Genomic DNA, 20,646 nt, shown 5'->3' with positions numbered 1-20,646 from the left:
GTTTAGAAATGTATACTAACGTACAGAAAGCTATAAAAGATCTCAAATAATAAATAAGGTCTTTAAAACTTGAGACATTGTTTTGCTTTAACGATTAATGTTAGTCAACATTCCTAAACAATAAGAATTAATGTTTATATGGTATATTTTTAACTAGATTTAGTAACTATATAATGCTATGTGGGCAATAACTATGTGATGCGTGAGGCAATGACTATCTGGTCCGGGCAATCACTATACTTTTAGAGGTTATTTTTGTTAAAGCTTGTAATTATTAGTTTCCTTAAGATATTTAAATTGTTACTACTGGATCTCTTAGCTAAACTATTAATGTTACCAAAGAGGTGACACTCACTTACCTATTATTTTAATTAACATTTATATACATATAAAACCAGTATAATTTCCTTAAATGGGCAATCACTATACTGTTTACCCTATATGTTGACATTGAATAATATGGAAATACTGCAAATACATGAAAGATGCACAAATCTGTCAACATTATTATCTGCTTAAATTGGTCTGGAAAATCAAACGCTCAACCTGGATTATGTTAATTTGTAAAGCGGATTATAACTCATTTGGTTGCAAAAATCAAAAATCCCGTAATAAAATAAAACTGTAAATAATTTGGAAAGCGATCTTTTCACGGCTCATTGGAGAAGTAATAAACGGCGGGAACAAAGTAATCGCGGTGAAACGTTTTATATGTAAATGGAAATCAATTCATGGTACTGCGAAAAACACGAGGCCAACACAGAGTTTCGTGTCATTAACGCCAACATACTAATATTATTTGTTTTTTTTAGTCAAATCGATATATATATATGATATAACAGTACAACCAATAAATTATCGATTTCATTTTTATTATAATTTTATGACAATATATAGGTAAATTTTATTAACTTACGATATTTTATATATAGGCCTTTATACATATACCGGACCATTTTAAATATTTCTTAGATTATAGTTCTTCATTATTGTGTATTACTGACACGGTATATAGTTGGTACACTTAATACTCCTCAATATGCTCTTATTAATATACCACTAATCTTTTAAATATACTATGTAACGAAGATTATATTCTTCGAATATCGTACATCAATTATAAGAATTTCCTAACATAACTGTTATGGATACTGAATAACTTTTTTAAATACATACATAATATAGATAGAAAACACCGAGACCAATACTAACAATCATTGTGATGAATACAAGTGTTTATACAGTGCCATGAATTGAACCCTAGATCATCAGAAGTAAGGCGCTGTGCTAATATTCTAAAAACTACCGCGGCTGTCACAGCATCACAGAATCAAAACAGCCTATATATGTAGGTGTAATGTAAATGAGAATTGACTAGTTTGTGTAAGTATGTAGCTATTTCAATGATACAAGCCTATCTTAGACCGTTATCCCTGATTTCGGATTTGGAATACCCTTTCCCGACTTATTTTCCATGGGTCGAATTGTAATCAAACCGCGTTACGACCGTAATCGTGTGGCCACCTTTTTGCGTTGCTCTCAATCAGACCTAATAATGCCCATAACCTAACATTAAGGATTATGATATTTCTTTTATTGCTGATAAATTTCTCTTTTCTTTTAAAAGCGAAACCATTTCTACGTGACTATTAACCGCGATATTATCTGATTTTTTTAGATAAAAGATTGTCTATCTCCGTCCTCGTAATACAAATCTATCTTCAGGTTATTACAATACAATTTTATTAAGATTCCTTAGTCCCTTCCATTGTAATAAGCTAACAACCACAATGATGAACTGTTACGTTTATTATATTAGTACCTATGGAAGAATGGATTAACATTTTTTAATAAAACAGGAAATTGGTATTCATTTAACAAATTAATTCACTATATAAAAAAAACGTAATTATTTTATTAAAGCCTTAATTTCCAAATGGCGTTTAATTATCTCTTCTGTGGAAACCGTCTGTTTTTTTCTCGGAAAAACAGAACATTTAATGTAGATAAATTACTTAAATTAATCATGATTAATGTTCAAGTAATGTTTATTCACTTTATCACATTAGTTGGAGATTCGAGTAATAATAAATATATTTCAATTATTCAATGTTTATATAAGTGTTACAGTCACAGCTGGGATAAATATTGAAGGTTAAGAATAGAGTGTGCTACTTGATGCGAGAAGTTACAATATCAATTTACCGTTCAACGAAATTCAAGAAAAAGTTGAATATTTCTGGCAGTTTTATTTACTACTTTCTCATACAAAGTCCACATCAGATATAATAAAGTCTAAACAATAGTCGTAGCTTTTTTTCATACACTGGATTTATGGCGGTCATAATATGAACCTTATGCATTGAAATCTTTTATTTGCTACTCTTTACGAGAAGTAAAGAAGCGGACATGAAAGCAACCCTGTACGTGGTAGCATTTATGATTCTCGACTCTTTATAACACAACAATGTCAAGCAATTGTGATGAACTAACTCCCGACGCTGATAGTGCTAAGGAAGAAGCTCTAGGAGTACCTACAAATATTAACCACAGTGTACTAGCTGCACTATATTAGCTATTATGCGCGATTTCGTCTGCTCCTTTATATACAAGATATGTGTCTATGTTCGTCATTTTAGAAACAATCTACATTCACGTCAAGTTTAACGAACTAACAACTGACGAAGATACTTTCGATTTTTAAATATTGGTATGGATAGGTCTTTATATATTTATAACTTTTGTGCATAATATTTATGTTCTATATACCTTATTATGGAGTTGATAATATATATCATTATATACGCAGTATTTGTGGAGATATATATAAATAATCGCTTTCGAAATATCGTACAGCTCAGGGATATAATCTTATGTCAGTACAATCACTCCTATGAGCAAGAGTGGACTTGTTTTTATTCCTAGATTCTAGTGGGGAAAGTGTAGTCTTATTTAAACTTTCAACTACGCATTACAAAAATATGGTATATATTAAAAAGTAAATATAAAAATACTTTCCTAAGAATTAAATAAACATTATTACAAAATCCAACAAAAATTTCGACGTGTAAACTCAACCCTACAGTTCAAATTTGGTTTACGTAGACCCTCGCTCCAGTTTGAGAATGAACGTCCCATATTACGTTTACGCTCGCAATTTTCACTCACGAACACATTTAATCCAACAGTATTATCGGTTCTGCGACATCCCTAGTCTCGTATCACTTCAATAATTCCAGCTGTCTATGTAACCGGTTCAATGACGCTAATTATCTGTTAAAACCTTAAATGTTTGCATCAAATTTAGACGGCTCGTTCGACAACTGAGACTTTTAGGTACTTCCAGAAAGGAATTTTGAAAGTGGTAAGCCAGGTCGTTTCATTCTCTCTAATAAGTTTGAGAGGGCAATGATAACTTATTTAACACGTGGAAAATTTTTAAAAGTTACGACGCAGGTAGAGTATAGGACACTTAAACTTATGACACTAATGGTTTACATGCCCCATAAAACCACTTTGTATAACTGGCAACCACTATTACCGGAGTCACAGGGTCGAGTCAGAATTCACCCTAGGCAACGACGGCGGCATTGACCCGCTCTGTAGATGTATTGTACTGCAGTCACGTCTAGATTAGGGCGAATATTCTTTCTAAGAGGTGCGTAGGCAATGCAATTATAAGAGACTCGATCACCATACACATGAACGGTTACGGCCTGTGGAGACTAGTTTATTCAGTTTATAATTGCTGAAATTGTTTATAATGTAGTAATACAATAAAAAAAGTTACACCCGAATTTTTTGTCACTTCTTTCCAGACGGTAAATTTTACTTACCATGTATAAAGATGTTCTGATTTGTTTTGATTCGAAACCTATACCTATTTATGAGGAGTGCTGCAATTTATATGATAAATCTCAATAGGAAGCTTATATTAAATTCTTTGTTGTCCTTGTATGCTTAAGTACCAACCTACTCTAACATACCTATTTAACATTACCACTTGGAGATAAAATAAAAGACGTCATAAATAAATTTTAATTACCTCGGTTTACCTGCACCTACCTACATAGATAATATCAGTTTTATTTGGAAGGCAGGCGCACGCGATGCGCTACATAATACTTTGGGTGGAGTGCGTGCTTATTACTAGCACACTTGCACGAAAAAGGGTGTGGGGATCGACAAAATTTTCACGTATACTGTTATAATGAAAGCAAACACGCGACTGTGTGCCGCCAAAGACTACAGGTAACTAACACTTCCTATTTGATGAGTTTAGCTTTGTCATACAAAGAACTGACACCACAATAAAATAAAATTAGATAAATTAACAGAAATAAATTATTTTTTTGCATATATTTGTATATATATATTGAAGTTGTAGTGTTGTGTAGAAATGATGATATTAAACCAACTTCATTTTAGCGTATGCATGTAATATAGATAAAAACACAATTTTATTCCATATTCAAAATGTTATTTAGTATACTGAGAAATTAAAACTAAGATGTTAACAAATACAGCTACATTTTAGCTGACTCTACCTTAGACTAACAGCAATAACGAATAAATTGCCCTCGGTAAAAATCAAGCCACTGAGTGCCAGTTTTATTAAACGCAAATTAAATCGCTTGAGAATTCCAAACCATTCCGACAACTGATTTTATAGTCTGCAGAAAAGTCTTAAACTGATTTCAATTAGCATATAAAAAGCTTACCAGTGACTTCGATAATTTACAACTCCTCGGCCGTTATGCAGAATATGGCCCACCGTTAAAAACAACTTGGAACTTAAATAAACAGGAAATGATGATAGTAAACTTTAACTCTAATACTAAAGTTTCCTTAAAAGTATAGTAAAATCAAAATACAAAAGATACATATAATAAAACCCATTATCTGCGTATTTCCTCATGTTGCTTTACTATATGGTTTTCTCTAGAAACTACAGCATGAGGTTTTTCAAAAAGGCTACATTAAGGTTTCTTATGGATTAGCTACGCCCACTTTATACCCCTGGTGGTCGTCCATAGACCGTTCCGTCTACAGTATAAGATGAGCATCATACTTATTTGCCACCATCGTAGTATATCTCAACAGTATATCCCTTTGGTTACTTTAATAGTATGTCACATATTACCTTCTCTGAATATTCTTGTCTTATATATAATGTAGCATCTAGTATTCGATCATACATTTAATCTAAATCAGTTCCAGCGTCTATATCTTTCCACAATTAAAATCTAAAATCGTAGTGATTCTAATAAAGTATACTAAATATAAAAATTATACTCACTCATTATTTAGACTACAGGTCTGCATAAATTGTCTAGAAAATTTTAAAGTGCTAGGTCACTTTGTTTCAGAGGAAATCCATGTAGATAGACATCCATAGAAGAATAGGGAGAGTTAGGGCAATTTTATATCTAATCTCATGGCAATAAGGTATGAAATAGCATTGGGTTATTCCAAATCAAATATATAGACACCAAGTTATTTCGGTCCATACCGAGGGTGCGAAAAATCGTTCGGGTGTAACATTAGCCGTATTACTATGGTTAGTTACTCGAACTCAAAGCTCAATGGTGTCAATATTTTTATGAATTTAGAAAAAGTACGAAGACCCAAAATTTTCAATTTAAAATCAGAAAACAAAAAACAGAATCTAAAATTTTCTTGTAAAACTCATAACAAATATAGTCATCACGCGCTACAGTGACTATTAGGCAAACAAACTATATATATATTTAAATACCACCCACGTTTTATAAGTTTATCTTTAACTTTTCCATGTCCTTTGTATCTTATTTGACTTATACTTTGATTTCCATAGACCTATATGTACAACTGTACTGATTATATAATTCCATGACAATATTGTTTAAGAGTTTCCATCATTACAGCAACGCCTATAAATGTTTTGGTCTGATCAATCTGTGACTGACGTTTGTAACAGCACCGAAATATCTGGTAAATATCCCGTTCACATAATGTATATAATTGTAAAAAAAATTTAATACAGTATTTGTTAAATATTTAGAACTTGAAATATTTGACAGTATTACATATTCTTTACTATCTTCTAAGTCCATGTCCAAGTATCAAAATTAAAATGTATTAGTATTAGTATAGGAAACTCAAACTCATAGTAGTGGTTCGACGAGTTATAGTCACCGAGTGAATATAATTGCGCCTTTCCGATTGCGGCGAGCGCTTAGCCTTTCTGGTATCTGCACAACAGAAATGGACAGTTGGCTGTTTATTAATAGATAAGTTCCTTATATCTACAGACACTTTATGCTCAAATAAGGAAAATAGTACTCACTGTAAACGTAATCGATTGGAAATGTATTCGAGAAAAATATAAAAGGTTTCGGCATATTTCCTTTGTTTGCGTGGACATAATAAAAAGATGTAGTTTAAATATATTAATATCAATAATTTATCATATACCTTTGGCATTAATTAAAAATATTTTATTTTTTAAATTGATTCGACCTAGACTGATCATTAGAACATTGCATATTGTTTTATATTATTAGGAATATTTACCAGTACATTCTTCAAAAACTGGTCTGCGTAGATATCTCAGTTTCACTGATTTCTAGCACCAAGCCATTTGCTTTGTAAGCTGTATTTCGATTGAAAGGTCGAGATTAGGCAACGGAATAACAGCGTATTATGCATGATATCTATATAGACCTCCAGAATGACAGCGCATGTGTGGTATCACATGGTATCACATAATCACGTGATATCTGTGGTGCGGTTCATGTACATAGGCAACGTCTACCACTTATACACACACACACACACATAAAATACATATATGTAATAAAAATTTAAACTTTAGTTAGTCGTAGGTACTTACCAAATTTTAAATTATTATAATATTTATAGCAACATTTTACATACGTTATAAAAAGAAATATGATTTCAGCTGAAATAAAAGGTAACAAAAGCGCATGTGATACAAATGTGTTAAAATTTATGAGTAAAAAATCTCGAAACCGCTAAAAATTGTGAGTAAAACGCATCGAGAACCGGAATAAAAAAGTACAGTTTAAATGGCTTTTAGTACGAAAACATAGCAATAATGTTACTATAAGAACTTGACGCAATCATATTTAATTGAATAGCAGAGTAATATTCGATTAATTTTTACTCAGGTGCCTTAGAGGACAAATAATAGTGCGCCAAAGCCTAAGTCAGGGCACTACGTGTAAACATTGAGATTCTATACCTACATATTCTACCTCGTTCATTTGCATATTTATTCGTAATTACACTGGTGTCAGTGACTGTAACAATACTGCTACACACCAATAGTTTTATGGTCAGTTCAGATCAGATCCCCAGTTACTTGTTTTCTCATTCCACTTAGATCAGTTTCAACATCCATTTATAAATGTGTTTTGTTATTCTATATTTATGCTCCGGAGGGAGCGTATAGGTCTGTTATATCAAGTTTCAGGGTTCAGTGGTTACGGGTATGTGATGAATCACTTTCCCCATTACATATATCATTTATGAGGATATCTGGAGGTATATTTCACTGATAATGCCGTCAAACGTTTTTAATATATCAACCGTGTTTATGTCGCTGCCTTTGTTTTCTACAAACCCATGACAGAGTGCGTGTATCGTAAAGGATAATACATACTTATCATAAGAACACTAGATATGTATCAAATATTTTAAACAATATCATATTCAGTTAAAGTCCAGTATAATGCAAGTATTGGTTGTACCACCAAGCCACTATATATATGTAATGAATATCAAACTTAAAAATTATATTAGCTGAGGTATGTAAATCATTTAATAAAAATTATTTCAAAATATATGAAATACATTTGTTTGAAAAGATAGTCACTTATTTTAATTTAATAAAATCTAAGTCGACTCCAAGAATGAATTAAATTAAAATATATACCTATAAATCATCTTGATTTTATATGGAAACAATCGCTAATAAATTAAATTGCTTATTTTCGGTAGTCTCATCAATTTGTTTTTTTTGTTTGGGTTGGTCACAAATACACCACAAATAAATAAGACCTCAAAATTATTAGAATATAATATTTTCCTGTCTGAGATAATAAAACAGAGGCGATTGGAGATTTCCATAATTTCCTCAAGGCTTTGATTATGATTATATAAAAATATAATTGATATAAAACGTTTTATGAAATAAATTTTATTATACTTTAATTTCATAATTATTATGAGAATGATATAGATGATTATATCTATAATTTTAACATTGCCATTTTTGTAATATTATGAATGCAAACAATAGTCATACAATAACAATAATATAATAAAACAATGTCAGATATGGTTAACAATTTTGTTACTTATGAAGTGCTATTTCACGTATTATTATTAATTTTATTATAAAATAACAAACTTAAAACATAAACAACAGTAAAATTGCATACTCAGTGTATAATTTTCAATTGACTGGAAATGATTAAATCTAACTAATCTGGTCAACAGCTTGTTGCCTTTTTTTAGTGGTAACCATTATATGTGTAACTGTAAACAACAATGAAAAAAGTTTGAAACAGTGTTTAAACTAATAACCATATTACTGACTCGTGCCCACTTTGTTGGGCGGTAATCATTTCCGACTATCACAAAAGTTTTTTCGTTTTCCGGGTTAATATATAACCTACAACACTTACAGATAACGTGACTTACTATTGGGAATTTCAGTGAGAACAGAAAAAAATGAAAAAACAGAAAATACGATTTAGTTGATCCAGAGATTACCTATACAACCTCATATACTTACAGGCTATATCTCTTTACAATATTAGCATAGATAGATTTCAGTGACAATACAGACATCATAAAATACTTTGACGATTTTTAGCTTTGCTATTTGCTTTATGCTTTGCTATTTTTATGAAATTAGTACCATTTTACAGGTTTAGTAACATTTTACACCAAAATTACAGGGAGGTACCCTGTAATTTTACTTCTATTTCTCACCCTTCAAACCGCAACACAAATTGCAAAACTAGCAGTTACACTACAGAAATAGTCTACACCTATATGCTTATTTTTATTATCAACAAATGGTATCCCAAGTAATCATCACGTAACAAAAAACATTTTTACGTTATGATTACTCATTACTTCATTACTAGCTTTGTTTAAATTTGATATTTTCTAGATGTATAAATTTTTCAGAAGCTAAAGCAAATCTTTGAAACATGTTTTCTTAAAGTATTGTTAAATTTCGTTGACATATAGATAGTACTGTGTTAACACAAAATGTAACTGTCAACAGTTCAATACTCATAAACTTTTAAATAAATACATAAAAGCGTTTGATATTCAACGCGCATTTCCCTCTCTCGTATCGTCTAAGGTTGTTACTACCTATGTTTCGTTCATCTCACGAATCTTATGAAAGAAACAGGGCCATTGTAACAATCTTATCAAACTTTGTTGCTTTTCACCCTTGTTTGTCGCTACACGGAATACCGGATTTTGCACCGAGTAATTTTTTTTCACTTTTGCCTTTTAACTTTTCTCATCTCTAAATGTTATGTATTCATAATATTTAAATAAGTATTTATGCCTGTAACGGCCACATTGTTCATCTTATAAATTAATACTTATAGGAATATTAGTATATCTATAAAAATATAATTAGCAATAGCTATTACAACAAATGTCCGAAAATACGATTTCGCTCGAATAGGTAGTATCTTTAAACATTATAATTACGATAAATATGTTTTCGTAGAATATTTTTAGAAATTTCGTATTTCTGTTTTTTAAACCTTTAGCCTCAAAACAATCAACTCGTGTAATCGTTCTGTAATTTATTTCGAGATCTCCTTAAAGTACGCAGTTTAAGTTTACTAACCAAGTTATGATAACTTGGTTACTTAGTAACATGAAACATTTTTTTATCATAATTTTAGTATAAATTTTTTTATCACCACATAAGAATTTATTAATAACAAATACTTATGTTTCATTATTTTAATAATACAAAAACATAAATTAAACAGAAGTCCATAAATTAATATTATATTATACTTATAAATATACTTATAAACCTATATTAGTACACAGATCCAACTGGTACCTGCCACTTCTTCCTCTGTTATTATTTTGCCAATTTCCGCAGTGAATGTTAATTACAATTCTCTTTTGATAGGACGCTTTATCTGGGACTAAATTATGAAATAAGCCTTTATTAGAGCAATGTTCATAATTCTTGCTCCAATATAACTCCGATACTTATTTCGCTCTGAACCCATTTGTGGCGGATTTCCTCAGAAACGCGGGAATCGTTTACAACGTGGTGTATGTCATAAACGGAAAGTAACATTTTATATAACCACAGATAAGATAATATAACTACTAACTCATTATTTGATGATATTGTCAATTATAATTCTAATACATACCTAAATGCATACAAGATGGTATAAATTATATAATACCAGAAGCTAACGAATTTGTTTTTATTAAAAATCATTTTCTTATAATGACATGACTGAAAGTTGCCTTTAGCATATTTCTTTAATAAAATATTACAGAATTATTTCATTTTTAATACATGTGATTTAGTAGGAGAGTTTTAATATATATAAGGTTTATAAAATATGAAGAATTATTTATACATAATATCCATAGTAAAGATTAAATATTTTTTAATTCTCACAAACCCGCCTGTTAAATGTCCCACAGGCGAACTCTGAGGGACGCCACCGAGTGCTAAGTTCGCGTGAGCTAAACTTTTACCGCGACTCCTTTTAACACTTCTGTAGCTATTTACATTTTATTACTCCATCTACAGAATGCTTTCTCTAGTTGCCAAACCACTTTATTTGTTTCGTTTGTGACGATTTATTTCATGCGTTAATACAGTGTTAAGGTTAAGTAACGTTTGTAACTCAATTTATACTTACGTTTTATTGTAGTAATTTGGGACTCAATGGACCTTATTCAAGTGGCTAACGTATTATCAATAACGACTCCATAGCTGCACAACACATAAGAAAGACCAAGAAGTCAGATATTGCTGACTCTCTATCTCATTTTATCTCATGCGTGCGGTAATGGAATCGAATTTTTATGGTACGTGTTTGCATCTTGTCTAAGCACTCTGATCTATACATGCAACATTTTGTAAAATACAAATACATATATGTAAATGAATGTATGTATAAAAAGAGGTTGTTAATTCGACTTCATATACTTAAACATTATGTTAATGTAAACTGATGATTCTATTCGTTACGGAACTTTATTCGCGGTTTATCGGAACTTGATCTGCCCGCAACGACTCAGAGTTTATAATTCTATCCAAGATTTGTTTGTAATATATGATTAAAACGAAATGTTAGAATATAGCAATTTGCTTATTTGAAATATGAACTAATAGATTTTTATTATCAGTTTGTCTACATTATGTAAATCGCAACAATTTGGAGTCTAGTAAGTGAGTCAACTTAATATCTTTCACGTTGATAGCAATCCAATATTTGTTAAATATACAATTTCAAATTATTATACAGATCCTGAATTATTTGTGGATTATATTTTATAGAAATATTTAAATAAAATAGTAAGTATTCCCATTACAGACATTAATTTTCTATTACTATTAATATTTTCGGTAGTTGCGGTTTTTTTTTTTTTGTAATATTGATTATACCTTTTTAATCGTAACTTTCATATAGACTTTGCTATTGTTACAAATACAGACTTACGTACATTTAAACAAGAGAATATATTAACAATAGATTAAGTAACGAAATAAATTGTAAGTGCTTCAACACAAAAGTTATTTGCCTTTCGTGCTTCATGTATTTCGCATGTATTGTTCGTCAGTACCGTTTGAGATTTCACGCTTTCAATTTACTAAAACGAATTTAATCATTCTAAGCTTAGTATAAATGGGATTTATATATAGGTACAGTATATTGACGGCCTCAGTGGTCTGACGATTAAGCTCATCGCCTTACTTCCTGTTATCGGAGGTTCGATACCTCGAACGACGCACAAATTTGTATTTTTAATACGATCGTTTGATACAGACTATCGTACTTATGAATATAAGTTTTAGCTAAGTGTATATTATGAGAATATTAAATCTTAGTCGTTTATATATTTTAAATAGATCTGATTTCATTACTTTATTAGTTACTAGCGAATCGCCCGGCTTCGCACGGGTATACATGTATTATATATAAAAACCTTTCTCTAGAATCACTATTAAAAAAAACCGCTTCAAAATCCGTTGATTAATTTTAAAGATTTAAGCATGCATAGAGACGGACAGACAGCGACAGCGACTTTATTTTATACCATGTAATAATAATAATAAAAAAAAAACATAATTAATATATTAAGTAAATACATTATTAATATATCAAGTAACACGTGTATAATTAGAATAAGGTGGCCTTATGGCTCAAAGCAATCTTTTTAAGGCATCATTAGGGAAACGGATTATCAAACGTTAAAAAAAAGTAATTCTAACAACTGTCTAGTATGAATTATCCAGAGTTTTTATTAATATTATAATACCTACAATTAAAAAATAAAACTGCTTAGTACATTACTCATCTCTAACATATCGTAAAAGGTATCTAAGGGATGAAGTCAAATACATTAGTGTAAGAGAAGGAAAACTCAAAATAAATACAGAGTATTTCATTTATTTATTCTACTGCACACAGAAAATGTATACCGGACGGACTTAATATACCTGATGGCTTTCTCTACCAGTCAACTATCGTGCTGAACAGAGAGGATATAAGGCGATGCATTAATGTAACCTAAATTACGTGGTACAAATAGAAATTTATTTCCTACATTTATCTTTATTCTTTACTGTCTGTTTTGTGTTGTTGAATAATAATATTTATTTATTAGTATTAACGTCGTATGCCCTACTGCGCTTGTACAGTGTGATAACAGTTTAGGTAATCCTTATATTATATGACGAATAATAATTAATTATGTATATGATTCTTCTCTGAATAAGAATTCTTCATTCTTATATAGAGAAGAATCCTATACACCACCAATATACGATAAACAGTTGTCATAAATATTATACCTCCACATTTATGTCTGTAGTAATTTATAAGACAAAATAATCTTTTCTAAAAAATAATAATAAGAAATTACTATCGTTCGTCCAAATCAATGTTTTTTTATACTTCTAATTATCTATAATATTTCTAAATATCTATAATAATTTTGCCTTACTCTGCTTACTATTGCATATATACGCAGAGTTACTAGCGTTCATAATATCCATACACATCTTCTATTGTTGACATACTATGTCTGTGACCTAGAAACGGGAGCGACACGGTAATATTTAAGAAGTGTAGCTTACAAGGTGCATTTCTATTTAGAAGTTAACATAAACCTCTACTAATTTACCCAGGATTTGTACTGTAATGTTCTATGTCAGATTGAGCTTCACGCGATCCCCTCTGAAAACGTCGTAATTAATTCTTAGTGTATTGATTACAATTAACTAACCACCCAACTTCATGCACATCTTATCAGCTTCCACTGGTATCCTGCCAGCGTATTGAAAGGAATATATAGAGTAGGCGGCGTACCATTTTATTATTATCCTTTAAAAAAGATTTAATTAATATTCATTGATAATTTAAATATATCGTCAAAATGTTTTTCAAATAGCAAACGTAATAATCACACAAAAACATTCGATTCGTGAGGTCTGTCAAATTTAAAATTTATCATTTTTACATCATTGGACATTTTTTATCCTCATCGTCTTCAAATAAGACAATGTTATTATGATAAACATTTAATAAGATAAAATTCAAAGAAAGCATTACATAGATGAAATTCTTTTCTGCAGCTCTCATGCAAAACGCTCATAAGTAAACAGGTGGTACATGATACCATGCTAAGTTGTGCTTTGTTTCGGACCAGTTTCAGACAATCATCCTAGAGTGTTTTTTAACCTAGCACGCAAACAAAAAACTAACTGCTTATTGCTGGATATTTTTATCTGAACTAGTATTATAAAAAAGTAAAATTTGTTGTTTTATTTTTAATAAACAAACACAAATATTAAACACAATAAATAAGATATATACATTCATAAATACATATGTAAATTATACATACCTAAAATAATTTCTATATAAAGTCGCTAGTTTCAAATAAATTTAAAACAAATCGAAAGTATCCATTAATTGTTTTTTATTAGAATAGACTCTGAATAGACATAATTTTATTCAAAATATAAATAACATATACCAACTGTTACCAAAATGAAAAAGATTACTAGTTTATTACCGACACATAAATTATATATTATCTGTCTTGAAAATGTTTTCATTCGTCATTTCAGAATAACACAATCGCCCTAATACGTTAGTCAACTTACCCCATACAAATGTCGACATGTTACCTTACGTAAACAAATTACTATTGGGTAAGCTACTTTAATAACAAAGTAATTCGTGTAAAGAACTACGATACTAGTCTAGTTTACGTACTTAGATATAGTTCCTCATACACCTGCTAAAATAAAATAATACAGAACTCTCCTTACGTAACAATGCTGATTTTTTTTTACAACGGCCACCGATAAAACTGCATTAATTCATCAATATTGCACCTATACATCTAAAGAGACTTAATACATTCGTCGAATTCTATAAAATTAATCCTATGCATGTTTTTAATGCAGTCTAATAAATGAATCGGAAAAATATATGCACTTTAGTAAACCAATTACACATCACACTAGATTTGGCGAGTTGAATTTTTTGATAATATGAAAACCTTAGGTACTTAATAATAATTCACACTTGTATCTCCAGTAACAAAATAAACAGGATAACCTATTAAATTAAATTTAGCTATTTTTTATTATTTTAACCGATGAGCGATGTAATGTATGAATGAAAGAAATTGGTACAACGGGAATGTATGAAATGCATTTAGATTTCAAAGGATTTAAACGACACAGCTTGCAGTCACATAACAGTTTTATTTTGGCAGCCTGTTTTGTGAAACACGTAACATCCGTGCCTGAATTTTAATGGTGTAATTTTGTTTCGCTTCCTCTCATCTCTATATCTACGAGTTAACTTTGCAGGATGCAGTTATTATGATAAATGTTGATATTAACTCGTGCAGCGTGATTAAATAAAGTACTGTTTATTTTCTTTTTATAGCATTATCGTGGCTATTGTTATGAAAATATTAGGTACCTATGTGTTTGGCGCGGCCTTACCTGTGCATAATTATTTAAATAATGCCTGTTATTTGCATATAAAAATATAGAGAACGATTTAACAAACATAAATCGTTCGGAACAATTAATATATTTTTTTATGTGCACTTATATATATATATATATATGTTATATTGCTATATTATTTATGTTTCTTCATTCCATCTTGCGCCTTCAACCACCATCTGTAATTTCTCCTCTACCCTAAGGTTGTCTGGAAGAGATCGCTTAAGCGATAAGACCGCCTTTTGTACCTACAATGACCTACATACTATGTATATTGTTATGTATTTTTAAAGGTGCAATAAAGAGTTATAAATAAAAAAATAATAATATAAAATTGTTAATCAACAATTTGTTGAACAAAATTTTTTGATTGACTAATTAACAAAGATGTGTAGAGTTCTTTGTTAACTGGATGGTGACACTGATTTTCCGCAACATTCTATACATACGTCTGCAAAATATTATGATGTAAATATTTTTATACACGGTATTGACACACAATATAATATGCCGGTTTTGTAATTGAAAAAAAGCCCAATTAAATGTTTTTTACGAAAAATTCAGATTACTCAATATCTCAACACCCAGTTACGCGGACGACGTGACAAGCATAAGCTTGTAATATATTTTAAGGTATTTTTGGACTCCTTAGCAAATTTGACTGAAGTAAATTTAAACGTATGTAATGTTTTTACAATTTTATTATAGTACATAATTTAAAGTTACAGTCTGATTATATTTCTACTGTATTAAACATAAAGTCAAATATAAAATAACATTTACATATGGTAAAATGCCATGTCCCCATTCGTTATAGCTAATAGAAGACATCTCCTCGATATACTTTATACACAATTCTCTCAGTAACCATTCTCTTATAATTACTTTAAAATATGTTACTTCCATCAATGGCAATTCTGTCTTAGTATTTAGTCAAGTTTAAATGACTTTCAAACACTGAGGCTTAAAAGTTACTTACTGGCTTCCTGTTGTTACCTTATTCAACAAAAAGAGATCACAGATTTTCCATAAAATTAATATAAAAACATGCTAACGACTTCAACAATTACTAAATAATTAGCGTCCCAAACAACTAGACCTTCCCTTCTGTTTTAGAACTTAGACTGCAAAAGAAGTGACGATCTGTCTATAATTATAAAAACATTATAAGGTTAGGCAACATTCTAAGGTCGAGGTAAATTTGTTCAGGTAATTGTCGCTATGCAAATTTTATCGTATAAAATATTTGTAATAACTGTCATTTATATTATCTACATAATATATGTAATAATATAATAGTAAATTATCACTGTGGATATGTCATAAATATAAACTGATAATAATATTTCTAAACAATGCGTACAACAAAACAAATTCAATTATTTGTCGAACAAACTGTATTTTCAAAATTATGAATCAAAAAGCTATAAATGTACCAATCGGATTTAAATATCAAATTGCCTGATAAATTGTTAATACAAATAAATGCCGGAAAACGGTCACTAATAATTGAGTGTTTGAACTTCGCCAATATTTTATTGAAAACATTTTCAGAGCGATGCTATCGGCCTCAATTAGACATTATAATCCCTGAGGAAGCGTGCACAAAAACAATAAATATTTCATGTACTTTATTTATTAAGACAAAGTCGGGAAGTATACCTACTGAGAATAAATAATGGATACCTTCTTATGAAAGCCGATTAACGTTGAGGTCGAAAAAGAAACTGCTGGAAGATTACCCGGCATGGAAAATGAGATATCAATTTAAAAATATTTGAATTTAACTAATGATGTCGAATAAAATCAATGACGTACTTATATATGTATATGTAGCTGTAATCCATAAATACTTGTACTATAAAAGCGTAAGTGTATCTATCTATTTGTTGACTTCATCATAGTCAAAAATAGGTTGTATCACGAGGTCAGGCATAGGTTATCTGAGATAGCTGTAGGTATAATAATAACTATATATTAGATTATATTTTATAAATATGTATATAATATACCAATAATGACGCTTTTTAATATATTTTCTAAATAATGCATAACTACTAAGAATATAAAACAGAAGTCATTATCGAAAGGCATACATAATATATGTATAATGGCAGACATGTGTCCCCAATCTGCAAACTAAGTAAACAATTGTCAACAATGTCACCACTCTTCTATATCTAGTGCCAGCCTCTTGATCATCGAAGTAATAGTAGTTTAATATCCTCTTACGCAGAAAAATCTATGCCCTCCAGTTAGAATTAAATATTATTAGTGTGTATATATTACATGCCCCAATTGTTGTAACTACTCTATAGACTTTTTCAAAAATATATTCTTTCTACTATCTTTAAGCTGTGTTCAATTTCTTTGTGCAGATACGCAACAATGTTTTCTTTGGACTTGAATAAAAAGTATTGTGAAATGGTTTTCTTTTAGTAAGTCATTAATTGGCTCAGACGTTTTTATATTGCTTCAACTTTTCACTTGAAAAAGTCAGTCTATTATTTTTTTCTTTCAGGTTCAAAATAAGATAGAAAACTATGTAGTATCTGCAGATGATATTAAATTAGGTTTATCTATTATATCCTGTGGATCTTATATATACTTTTAATTTAATATGTTTATATAAGTATCTATAGATATAAATTTTTACTAATACAATTTTCTTTAAATGATCTCATTTACTCAGTTTAGGGATTCATTATATACTCATTCATAATTATTACTTCAACAAAAAAGGAATTAAAATACACCTTCGAGACCATCGCTCTCAAAACTAGTCTATTAATATTAAAAAAAATTCCCATAAAAATGCGAGGTCTCTGTACAAATTCCGATCCCTTTTGGTCAAAGGGTCATTTTTGATGCTTATTATACTCATGAATGTAATAAAATAATTCATATGTATACATATACATACGTGTATAATAATACTACAAGAAATAAAAACAAATTTTGTATGTAGTTAGGTCTATCTACATAATAAATGTTTAGCTTGTTTCTGAATGTCTGGTTTTACACGCAAATGTCAGGTACTTCCGAGAATCTATTTAGATAGTTAAAAATAAAAATACTAGTAAGAAATTGAAAAGGTATTATTTAGTGAATATTCACTGCCATACTTGATCCTCAAGTACTGCCGGATCCAACCAAATGTTCAGAAAAATAAGTGAAAAAAATATTGATTTAGTTAACTAGGAGCAATTATCTGTAGGTATTTGATATAATGAAGTATTCTAACATGTTATGACTATCAAACAAATTTAATTGAAATATGTTCAACCACCTGAGTATATATATTTATTTATACATCTAACGTACAAACTTTCTTTTTATATCAGCATGATTAAGTGTGAAAGTTATTTTAAAGTGAGACCAGACATTTTACGATTATTAAAAAATATCAACCTTGTTTATCAACAAACAAGGTTGATATTTTTTAACCTTTTCAAAGTCTGAAAGTTATCGAAAAATCAATAATAGTGTTTCATAAATTTATTATAGAATGTATACTAGCTAATTTAACTGGCCGTAATTCTACAGAACTACTAATTTCATAGGCACTTATTATAAGTACCAACAACTATTGTTGAATAAAAAATTTACCATTTGGCAACGCGGCGCAGTATGAGTATGAAACTACCTAGAGCAGGGATGAGCAAGACACAGCCTGTGACTCGCCAAGCATTTCTATAATTGAATTAATATCTTCTACTTTCTCTCATAAATATATAGTTATAAAATATTTATAATAAAATGATAGTGCATACTAAACTAAACTGAAACAATTTTATGTGACGAGTTACTCGCCGTGTCGTCCAAAAATGAAAAAAAAAACGATTTCATTAATTTGGTATAGCTTCTTTACTTCTTTTTTAAATTTATATTTTTTTTATATATATATTTGCAAAAACTTAAATTTAAATTGGCCCGTTTATTAATAAGGTTGCTCACCCCTGACCAAGAGCGTTAAAACAAAAGACCACTGGACTAATTGAGGGGAAACCGCCTTAATACGAGGGCAGCTGACGATACAGTCAGTTGCTAAGTGCAAACTCGAGTAGTTTTACATATTAAAACTAGATCTTTTTACCGACTCCAAAATAGAAAAAGGTACTATAAATGTTTTTTTTTATATACCTTCATATCTTTGTATATGTCTCTATATCTTTGTCAATTGTGGGCCGAAATCAAAATTCTTTGGTTTGAAAAATATACTATGTATATTTCGAGGAAGTTTCGTTGTAACAAAGTCAAGGTCTTATAACTAAACCCAGGATAACTGACGTATTTAAATATAATAAACAGGTATAATGTGTTTAAACTTTCTAATTACGTTACGGAAATTATTATTTGTCGTTGTATAAATTATTTATGATATTAAAATTGTTTTTTTCGTACCATGAATAACCGTATAATTATCAGAAGAACTGTTAGAAAACTAATTGTTTTATTATACCATTTGTTTTAGTACATATAGCACTACAATTACCAGTACATTCTAATATTAACTGTTATATTTAATATTATAATATACTGGTAACTACACTATTTGTTTGAGAAAATGTAATATTATTCGAGTTAGGGAGGTTGGGGTGAAATTCATGAAGAGGTATAGAAAACGATTGTGAGTGGATTTAACTAAGTTCGTTCGGCCTTGGTTGGATTTAAAAGCTGTTACCTAACTTTCAAGAATCTCGCAGTAATAGTATTTCTTTAAAATAACTTTTATTATGAATTGGAAGTAAGTACTTAATAAAAGAAAAAGGTCTTTGAGTGGCGGTTATTTCAATTTCTACACGTATGATAGTTTCAGATAACATTGCTGCTTGAAGATATTTTCGATGTACACTAAAGTTTATTTCCCTTTTGAAATCATCAGTATCGATAACATACTGACTTTAAAGAAATTATTATAATTTTATGTCTTGAACAATTTACAACGCAACAAGTAATTATGAACTTATATTATCCAAAATTATTTTAAACACTTATAAATATATTCTGTCAGTTGATTACAAAATTAAAATAATATTTAAGATTATTTATGTTTTATAATTCTTAGAGAATTTTAAATTAAGATCTATGTTATAACTTCATTGATCAAAATAAAAATTGATTGATCAATTTACTTATATACGTTCAATGTTATTTTATGTTAGAATTTATATTTAAAACGGATAAATGAAATCTAACTCAATACTTACATGGCAACAGACGTAGGTATGTCAATATGATGCAGATTTCAGCTGTAACAAGTGCTTAGATCCAGGTATCCAATGGCACACTTGATCGAAATTGATGTCAACATGATTTACGACCTGAAGTAGATAGGTACACGAAGATACATGGAGTATAGTAGT

At 29.7% G+C, this 20,646-nt stretch overlaps 1 protein-coding gene across 2 annotated transcripts in view; it reads right to left on the bottom strand.

Moving 5' to 3' along the window:
• Window positions 1–20,646, bottom strand: part of LOC131852079 (suppressor of lurcher protein 1) — a 286,739-nt gene that overhangs the window by 245,004 nt on the left and 21,089 nt on the right. Inside the window, exon 1 of one of the 2 annotated variants that reach the window (XM_059202699.1) lies at window positions 4,070–4,245. The exons of the other annotated variant lie outside the window; for it this stretch is intronic. The gene's annotated coding sequence lies outside the window, so the exon portion shown is untranslated. Of the gene's footprint in view, window positions 1–4,069; window positions 4,246–20,646 lie in introns of those variants that run through there. 2 annotated transcript variants of the gene reach the window in all.

Source organism: Achroia grisella, unplaced genomic scaffold (genome assembly GCF_030625045.1).
Source record: "Achroia grisella isolate CSIRO2021 unplaced genomic scaffold, CSIRO_AGI_Agris_v1 utg821, whole genome shotgun sequence".
Taxonomy (NCBI): Eukaryota; Metazoa; Arthropoda; class Insecta; order Lepidoptera; family Pyralidae; genus Achroia; species Achroia grisella.
The sequence above is the reverse complement of the archived record's forward strand: the minus strand, read 5'-3'. Positions and strand labels throughout refer to the sequence as shown.